The following is an 8,018-nucleotide window of genomic DNA, read 5'->3' on the forward strand; positions in this document are numbered from 1 at the left end:
TCTAGATAAGCTTAAAAATATCTAAATACTCACCTTGTCCAGAGTAGTAGGAATCGCTGATGTGGCCATCAGAATATGGGGAGTAATAACGCTGGGAGAGAAAGGTCACAGTATTAGAGGATTCATTTTGCTGAGAGTGAAACTTGCCTTGCAAGTGCAGGAGCAATAATAAATAAGCTCCAACAGTGTGCATAGCTGAAAGAGATGTTTTTTTCAAAATATTCCTTAGATCATCTATGACCATCAAAATTTGATTGGTTTATATTTGTATATTTTAAAAAATTGTATATTGAAATAATAATAATAAACTAGAAAGGGAAGTACAAACTTCATGTTGGTTTGAAAAACATGTGAAGTCACTGAATGAAATCTGATTGGCTGTTGGCAGCCCTGCCCACTTTTACTAACCTTGAACTGCAGTACACCAGTGACTAAATCTGCACAGTGCGGGGATCCTGCCAATAATGCTATGAGAAAGGCAGCAGTTTAAATATAAACCAATGCAACTCAATTGGTGAAATTTGATTGGATGTTGGTGGATCTGCCTACTTTTTCTAACCTTTAACCTTAGCCCCCAAGTGACCAACTATGAAAAGTTTGGGGACACTGGCAGCAGTTTAAATCTCCCAAATAAAATCAATGAGATAAATCTGAATGTCTGTTGATGGCTCCACACACTTTTTTTAAAAACTTGAATTATTGTTATCCAGTGACTAACTCTGCAAAGTCTGGGGACCCTTACGTAAATAATATGAGAATGGCAGAATTTTAAATTTAAACCAAAAGAATTCAATAGTCACCCTGTAACTAACTCTGCAAAGTTTGGGAACCTTAATAATATTTAAGGAATGGCAGCAGTTTAAATTTAAACCAATGAAAGTCTATAGGTGAAATTTCCCCACTTAAATCAATGAAAGAAATCTGATTGGCTGTTAGTGGCTCCACCCACTTTTTCTAACCTTGAATATATAGTCACCCAGTGACTGACTGTACAAAGTTTGGGAACCCTGGCATTAAACCAATAAAATTCAATAGGTGAAATCTGATTGTGTGAAGAGTTTGTGGACCCTGGTGTTAATACTGTGAGAATGGTAGAAGGTTGAATTTCCCCATTTAAATTCAATAGGTAAAATCTGATTGGCTGTCAGTGGCTCTGCCCACTTTTTCTACCCTTGAACTGCAGTTACTCAGTGACTAACTCAGCAAAATTTGGGGACCCTGGTGTTAATATTGTGAGAATGGCAGCAGGTTGTATTTCCCCATAGAAGGTCAATAGGTAAAATCTGATTGGCTGTTCATAGCTCCACCCACTTTTAGGCATCCAAAAAATTTATTCAGGTTGACTCCATGACTATGTGAGTTTGGTAAGTGTAGCCTCAAAGCTGTGTCAGCAAGTTAAATTTAAGCATTGGAAGTCAATGGGTGAAGTGTGATTGGCTGTTACTGCCTCTCCCACCTTGAATCGTCCAACAAAGTTTGCTGTTTTCTTTGGGATGACCCTATGATTATGTTATTCAAGTTTGGGGGGTGTAGCTTCAAAGCTGTAAGAGTGGCAGCAGTTTGAAAATCTTCCCTGTCAAAGTCAACGGAAAAATTGGGGTGTTTGGAGCGTGGAGAAGTGTGGGGAGTTTGGGTGTTGTACCCCTAAAACTGTAGGAGGAGTAGCATTTAGAAAATGGGGGGCGCTAAGAATAAGAAGAAGAAGCGGAAGAATAAGCTGAAGTGGGGGAACAGTCTGTGGGATTTTTCAAACAAATAAAACTCATTAAATAAATAGAAATATTATAAATTATATTTTGTTTTGCTTGTACCAACCGAGACATGGGGGCTGATTCACTAAAGGTCGATATTTCGAGCGATATTTATAGCATGTGTTGAAAATTTTATTGCGTCGTATTTTTCACGACTTAACGCATGATTCACTAAAAGGATACTTGCGTTAATTTAGACGCAATGCTGTTTGTGTTATTTAAGTCGCGAAGACTATTTTCATGCGGTATTGGACGCAACACACGCTAATCAATGCATTGCGCACAAATAGTCGCCGCGTGCGAAAAAACGCACGCCATATTAGCCATACACTCCATTACTTTCGTAAAACTACTTTTATGAAAATGCCCATTTCCCTGCAAACTGGAGGCTACATCACTCTAGGGCCAACACAGACTTGAATAAATCACTCTGCAAAGTCCTTATTGTGTTGCCAAAAGCTCATGAACTGTACTTTTCTATAATTACCGCCTGCCCCAAGTAGGTGTTAATTTTCACATAGACTAATGCGATATATAGCGAGTCTAAGTGTTTGTGAATCATGCGTTAGTATTATTTCTGCGCACAAATTAACACATTCGGTTGCGCGAAATATAATGCATGTTATAATACTTTAGCGAATTGTGCGTTTTTTTAACGCAAAAAACGTGCGATAACGCTTGTCGACCTTTAGTGAATCAACCCTACGGTTAGAGGCTAGAAACATAATTTTTATTTTGCCCAAAATTGCTTCCAAAAGGATTCAAAATAAAGAGTTGGTTGCTGATTCAGGATCTACTGACTTCAACTCCCTCAAAACTCATTCATTCTAATTGATCATGTGCAGTCACAGGGCATGGAGCAATTGTATTGATGTCACCCAGTTCTGACTATATACTGTACAAGCTTTATTTGTGCAAAAGCAAGAATAGGGGGCACTATGGCACTTATTGATTTTGGAACTTTCCTTCTCCTTTAAAGGGGATCTAGCATAATATAAACCTCCTCTTAGGGAGCTTCTCATGGTGAGCTTCTCTGAGCATGTTTGCAATTTACATTCAATTTCTTTTTTTCCTTTTTTAATAGAAGCAGTTTTAGAATGTTTATATACTTCCAGGATTCAGTTAACCCTAGGGATGCTAATTCTGAGTCAACAGCCTGGCAATAGAAGTCTATCCACCATAACAAAGGTACTAAAGCTGAAGGAGCATTACTGTTTTCAGCATATTCACTGTTTTGAATCAGTTTTGTTGTGCATGAGTTAATCTGTGCATGTGTTTGTGCATAAGCTTAAAATGTGTGCAGGCAACACATTTATGGTTTTCCTTCTTATCCCCCCAAACCATCAAAAAAGTAATTCACATTCCAGATGTGCATAATGGCACGCTGTATTTAAAAAAACAAGTTGTCTAGAAAGCTAACTCTCTGAGTTGACTAAGTGAGGAGATGCATGGCTGTAGGGGGACAGACTATACCATTTAGTTAGTTTTCAATTATCCCTCCCCTTGGGTTCACCTGGGTCTAATGATGTGCAGCTGTGTGGGGGCCAAGGTGTTAAATAGCCCCTCTCCCCGGAAGTGCCACCGCACTTGGTGTGGGACACACAGAGGGCAACTTTTCTAGCTCTCTACAGTAGTGGTTCTCCAGCCGACCCGGTGCTATTATGAGTTTCCCTACCTTGGAAGAATTGCTGGAAAAGGTGAGGGAAGCAGCACAGGTACATGGTGACTCCTGGCTGCAGCGTTTGCTGGAAACACAGTCTACGGTTCCACAACAGCAGGACCGAAGTGAGGATCCTCCAAGTGGCAGTGGGTGGCACCGCAGGTCACAGGCACCCACACGCCTCAGGCCTAGCCCGGTGGGGCCTTCCAAAAGGGGCAGAAGAACTGCCGGTAATAGATCTCCCTCCCCGACTGTGACGCATAGAGCAAGCGCCAAAAGAGCCGCCCACTTGTGTCAGTGCCGACAGCCCAGAAACAGCCTGCCTCCTCGCAACTTCGCAGCGCAGGAAGGAGACAACGCGACCAGCGCAGCCCTGCACCTGCAGTGAGAAATACCTCTTCTCCATCCCCTGCTCAACAATTCCCTTCTATTATTTCTTCTGATAATGACCCTACTTTATTGCAATCAGCTGCCTGTCATCAGGGGACCCATTCACAGCCACATGATATTAGAAGTGGTGAAGGTGAGTGAGTCAAAGGTGTGAGTCTACTCCTCTAGGCTTGCAAATAGATCAAGCAACAAAGGAAAACATATTGGAGGGTCAATTTGTTGATACATTTTCTTCAGTATTATTGGAAAAAGATTCAATTGATAACCCCTTTAAAAAGCCAGGAGAAGATTCATAAAAGTTAACGGTTCCACATACTATTGGTAACTGGATACAGGGCTTTGCAGCGTATGCTAGCATGATTTGTGAGATGTATCCTTAAAAAGGTTCCTCTTTATTTTGTTACCTTGATTTAATTTGGAGTGCATACAAGATTTATGGAGGTGGTTGTTGGTTAAAATATGATGAACAGTTTAGGTGCAGAATGGCAGCTCGTTCATTCATGCGTTGGGATTGCCAAGATATGATTTTTTGGTTACTTTCCACATTCCAGCTTTCAGACAGGAGCCAGTGCTGCACTTAGCGGGTCATCAGCAGTTAACAAAAAGGGACAGTGTTGGCTCTTTAATGAGAGCCACTGCAGGTGGTTCTCCTCTTGTAAGTACCGCCACAAATGTTCATTCTGTGGTGGAGCACACCCAGCTGTCTGATGTTTTAAAAAAGCAAAAGCAGCTGTGCAAAAACAAGCACCCAATCAAACAAAAGGTAAGGAGCCCGATGAGCATCCAAAGGATGCAGCCATGGTTAAACAAATATCACAATAACAGAGAAGCCCTTATTTGGAGTTCTGGTTTTGAGATAGGATTTTGGACACCATTTGTTCCCTCTGACAATCCAATGGAAGCAGATAATTTAAAATCTGTTTTAAAATTTAACCAGGTTGTATCTGATAAGCTGGTGAAAGAGATCTCTTTGGGTAGGGTAGCAGGCCCCTTTGACCTCCTTTTTATAATCTTAGAGTCTCCCCTTTAGGGGTAGTTCCAAAAAAGGAAGAAGGAAAATACCATCTCATACATCACCTTTCCTACCCAAAGGGTAGTTCTGTCAATGATGGAAATGACAAAGGTGAATCACAAGTGCATTATGCTTCTTTTGATAGGGCTTTAGAATTGCTTTGCAACGCTGGCAGAGGGGCACTTTTAGCAAAATCAGATCTTGAGTCAGCTTTTCGTCTCCTACCTACTTACCCTGATTGTTTCCATTTATTAGGAATAAAATTTGCTAATCTTTATTTTGTAGATATGTGCCTACCAATGGGGTGTTCAATTTCATGTTATTATTTTGAATTATTTAGTAGTTTATTAGAATGGGTGGTCACCCAGGTCAAATGCGATGCTGCACTACTACGATGATTTTCTCTTTGTAGGTCCAGCTAATTCACCTGAGTATGCACGTTTACTCCATTTGTTTATGGAAGTGATGAAAAATTTTGGCGTGCCCATTGTAGAAGATAAAACAGAGGGAACTCAGGAGGTCATTGTTGTTTTTGGTATTGAAATAGATTCACAGAAAATGGTTTTTAGGCTTCCACTTGAGAAGCTGGAATCATTGTCTCTATCCCTTGACAGAGCATTAATGGCCAAAAAACTAACTTCAATCCTTATTGGGTCATTTGACTTTTGTGAGTAGTTTTGCGAGGTTATCTATGTCAACAAAAGGAGTTAAGTATCCTAATCATTATATTCATATGACAAAACATATAAAGGATGATTTAAAAATATGGCAAAAAATTTTGGCTGAATATAATGGTCAGTCCTGTTGGCAAAAATTCTAATTTGGAATTAAAATTGTTTACTGATGCTGCTGGCAGTAAGGGTATGGGAGCTCGGCTCAATGGCCTTATTTTTGGAGTGATACTGGCCTCATACGTAATTTAACTTGCTTGGAATTATTTCTGATTGCAGTGACGTCACATATTTGGGGTGAGTTACTTGCTATTCAGTGAGTCATTTTCTGGTGTGATAATGCCAGTTTAGTGCAAGTTATTAACAATTAGATTTCTTCTTCACCCCCAGTACTTAATTTATTATGGACATTAGTTCTTCAGTGTCTCCGGATGAACATCTGTTTTAGAACACAACATGTCCCAGGTGTGCAAAATACAATTGCTGATGCTCTTTCCTGTTTTCAGTACGGCTCCTTCAGCCAAGACGGAAGGAAAGAAGGTCACTGCTTACTTGTGGACTCTCGTTTCCGAAAGTTAATCATAGTAGATCATAGTAGCAGGTTGGTGGCCACAATTAGTTTTCTTTTAACACTAAAAAACAACAGGATTTCGGACTCCACAGCTGGGAAATACCTTTCTGCTTTATCATTTCTATTCTGGCTCATAGTTTGGAATGATGTGACAAAAGAGTTTGTGATAAAACAAATGGTCAAAGACTGGAAAATAGATTCAAGTGAGCCTGATTCTAGACACCCAAGGGCTGATTCACTAAAGTGCTTTAAAACGTGCGCTATTTATAGCGTGCGTTAAAAATGTTATCGCGTCTAAATTTTCGCGACCTAACGCACAATTCACTATACGCACACTTGGGCTAATTTACGCGAGATACCGGATGCGATATTTTAGTCGCGAAAACTCTATGCGTGTTAAATAACGCATGCGCAGCGTGGTATTTGTCTCGTGCACGCTAATTATCGCAAGTGCGATCGCACGTGGCAGCATAAAACACGGGCGACATTTTGCGCATTTGCCCTGGGAGAGCACAGAAGTGCTAGAGAGGTGCTGTATAAATGTTTATTTGGAAAAAAAAAAAAAACAATAAAAATATAAGTAACAAAAAAAAGAAGTGCTAAAGATAATAAAATAGGGGGGGGGGGGGCATTTAAGAATATTTAGCCAAATACTTAGGGGTCCGTTTACTAAAGTGGCTTAAGTGGGAGATTTTAGACACAGAATAAATGGCAAATATGTTATAGGCACTTTATTAAACGGGAACAAATATAATATTGCAATTATTCTGGCAACAAAACATTGGATTGGCAGTTATCAAACTCGCCAGAAAATACACTACGTACTAATTAACGCAAGCTTTACTATTCAGCAAAATGGGCTAAAGACACAATTGTTGGTAGAATATTTGCAAAAATTTAAACCATATAGCATATTGATGCTGTTACTGATAAATGTAAGAGTGTAGGAGAAACTACATGAAAGTATAGAATACCATATCAATGAAGGCAAAATAATTAGACATTAACCAGTTCAAAAGTAGAAAACTAAAAACTTTAATTTTAACAATAAAATATTTTAAAAGACTATAAAAATAAAAAAAACAAACTTAGGGCTTGCTGCCCTTGAGTTCCCGCATGTCCCGCTGCAGCTGGGCCAACTGGGCCTTGATGGTTCCCAGGTCCTCCTGCATTGACCGAAGTGTGGGGTCAGTCCACCTAGGTGTTGTTTGGGTCCCCACATCTTCAGTCCGCCATGAGGATCCCTCGTCTGCAGGAGGACCTGGTGGCCAGCGCTTGGCCTGGGGGAAAACTGGGGGGAAACTGGGGGAGAAATCATTGGGCCTCGGGGGCTTCTGGGGCCTCTGGTGGTGCTGGAGCCTTGGGGGCCTCGGCAGGTGCTGGGGCCTCGGCGGGTGCTGGGGCCTCGGGAGCCTGGGGGGCCTGGGGTTGGGCCTCTGGAGGGAGAAGAGGCACTATATCCAGCTGGAGTTCTGTTAGATAGTATTGCAAGATGTTATTTAAATCTATTATACATGTATATATATATATATATATATATATATATATATATATATATACACATTCATACACAGAGGGCCACCATCATAAATAATGGGGCCCCTCACAAGAACATTTTTTGGGCCTCCCACACCCCCACTGGCCGTTCCCCCTGTGAACCCTCACATCAATACAAAGGACACACAGACATTGTTAGCCAGGGCCCCCTAAAACATTCGTGGTCCTTCCCCAAATGACTCCCTGCTGCTTCCCCCCTGCTTTAAACTTATTTATGCATATGTATTTGAAAATAGATATATATATATAGAATATACATTTCTTACATTTGTACTTTTAGTTCAAATTACTTGCTAAATCTTTTAAGAAACGTATTGCGTAAAACCATATTAAAGTACATTAATTACCTTCAGCGATTTCCGCTATTAGGTCCATATTCCTGCGCTTCAGGTCCGACCATATCCGC

The sequence above is a fragment of the Xenopus tropicalis genome, chromosome 5 (genome assembly GCF_000004195.4).
Source record: "Xenopus tropicalis strain Nigerian chromosome 5, UCB_Xtro_10.0, whole genome shotgun sequence".
Taxonomy (NCBI): domain Eukaryota; kingdom Metazoa; phylum Chordata; class Amphibia; order Anura; family Pipidae; genus Xenopus; species Xenopus tropicalis.